Source organism: Saimiri boliviensis, chromosome 7 (assembly GCF_048565385.1).
Source record: "Saimiri boliviensis isolate mSaiBol1 chromosome 7, mSaiBol1.pri, whole genome shotgun sequence".
Lineage (NCBI taxonomy): Eukaryota > Metazoa > Chordata > Mammalia > Primates > Cebidae > Saimiri > Saimiri boliviensis.
This window is the reverse complement of record NC_133455.1, coordinates 102,632,895-102,635,309: the sequence shown is the minus strand read 5'-3', so window position 1 is coordinate 102,635,309 and position 2,415 is coordinate 102,632,895. Positions and strand designations below refer to the sequence as shown.

Genomic DNA, 2,415 nt, shown 5'->3' with positions numbered 1-2,415 from the left:
GAGGGTCCTGCTGGGGGCTTCAGGATTGAGGGTCCAGCTGAGAAAGGAAGCAGACGATAAGGGCCTCTGGATTCTCAATAAAAAACAACAACAACAACAAAACTATTCTGGGTGCACAGCTCCTCTGAAGCTCCCCAAACCTTCCATCACTGCTAATGATTCCTTGCACCCAAATGGTAGCCAGTCTTCTGAGCCACTTTCAGATAGAGAGCACTGTGGGTGGCTGACAATGGAAACCCCTCCCTCTTTGCTGATGGGGACACTGAGGCTCATGGAGATTACAAGACTTGCCATCTCCTGGCACAGACCTCTTTCCCTCTACCTCAAAGCCCTTCCAGCCACCCGCCTCCCCGGTGCACTCTAAGCCACCTCAACAGCCCTCTGACTCCAGTCCTGCTCCGGGTCACGCCAGCCCCATCTTACCCAGATGGTTTTGTAGGAGGGCAAGGCTCCCCTTCAGCTCCTCGATTTTCATTATGTCCTGCCTTTTCTCCATTTTGAATATTTCCATCTGCCCAAAGCACAGGGGGAAAGGGCCCTGGAGAGAGGGGCTGGTGGCTGGACAGGCTACCATCTCCCTCTCCGCCCCCAGCTCCACAAAGCCCAGTCCTGTGACCACCCCTGGCTGGACTATTCTTTTTACAGATGCCCAGGAAGATCAAGTGAGCTATCTAAGGTGTGGGGCTGAAGGGTCAGCTCTCACTTCTCCTGCCATTTTCAGCAATTGCTGCTGCCACCGCGTCCTCTCTGTTTTGAGTTGTTGAGCGTATGTGTCTCTTTCTAGCTGAGCTTTCTTAAGACACTCCGTCACCTGCAAGAATGGACCCAGAAGTTAGGAAGGGCTGTCACTGGTCCTCACCTGCTCCTGGCCACCTGGGGTCATCTTCCTTTCACATCCCTCTCTCTGCAAAGTCTCACCTCCGCCACCTGTGCTTTGAGCAGTTCCCGCTCCTGTAGAAACTGCTGTAACTGCTGCTCAAGGACTGCTTCACAGTGGCTCAAGGGCTGGATGGTGGAGAGGGAGAAGCTTCAATCTGAAGAGCTTGGGCCATTCCACATGACGCCCCTTAAAAGGGCTAGGGTATAGCTTAATACACAACTCGGTCAGTAAAGATCAAGGCCCATGGTCTGGATTTTAAAAGAACTCAGTAAAGTTGGAAGGGACAGGCAAAGTGATCAAATTTACTGCTGGTTCACAGAGGCCCAGAGAAATCAGATCATATTCTATTGTTATTCCTGTTATTACTACTGCTGTTGGAACCTTTATCAAGTGGGTCACCAGGTAGAATGCTAACAATCCCATTTAACCTCACAACCACCATGTGAGGCAGTTACTACCATTACCTCTACTGTGTAGATGGAAAACATGGAGTATTAGAGGTTAGGTGGTTGCCTAAGATCACTTAGACAGAGCTGGGATTTGAACACCCAGGTCCATCTGATCCTCTAAGTCCATTTTATTTCCTGCTGGGGGTGGGGGCACAGACAGGAAGGGGGAAATGAATCTTTTGTTCACTTTTTGAAAGGATGATACATTCTCATAGTCCAAAACTCAGAAGGCACAGAAGGAAAGTATCTCCCAGCCACCTGTGCTCTCTCCTGAGTTTTTCACAAATCCTTACAGACATGTTTTATGTATATTATTATAGTATACACACACACACACACACACACACACACAATTTTCTCTTTACACAAATGTGTATACACACACACATTTTCTCTCTTTACACAAATCGTAACATACTAAAGCTACTCTTCTGTACCTTCACTGTCCAAGTACCTAGTCCTCCACCTAGGACTTGGCCAAGGCCACAGCCAGGTAAGGCCAGAGTGGGCATTTGGCCTCTGAGCTCTGCATCCAGTGCTGGCTCCCCATAGCACCCTTCAACTCACCCACAGCAGATCCAAGGTGAAACTGGAGCCCAGGATTGGCAGTGTGAAATCAGGGGACCCCACAGACTCTTACCAATAAGTCGATGGTGTTATTCAGTTCACTGGTTGTGATGGAGCTTGAGTCCAGGGCTATTTGTAGTTGGTGTGCGCTCTGAGGCACATGCAGAGAGGAGGAGTTGGGGGAGGATCGGGGGAGAGGTAGAGAGAACAATCATTAGGGTTGGGGTGTGTGGGGTCTATCTCAGCTGGCAGAGGGGCACCCAGCCGCCACTGTGGGAGGGGGCTGGAGGGCTGGCCTGCAGGGTCACTGTACCTCAGCTCAGGTGCCTCTTACCTCTGGATCTTTCATGGAGGCACTTGGTGCAGGGCCCTCCTTGTGACCACCTGCTGCTGACTACAAGAGATGAGAGTGCACACGGAGATGTTCTGTCCCCTCAGTGTCCAAGCCTATGACTTCCTTTCCTCCCCATCAGCTGGCAGCATTTTCTGTTCTGCCTCTCTTGGACCCTTGGTCCCATG

General features: G+C 50.7%; 1 pseudogene; it reads left to right on the top strand.

Moving 5' to 3' along the window:
• The first annotated feature begins 1,009 nt into the window (after nt 1-1,009).
• Nucleotides 1,010-2,007, top strand: LOC141585220 (uncharacterized; annotated as a pseudogene).
• The last annotated feature ends 408 nt before the right edge of the window (nt 2,008-2,415 follow it).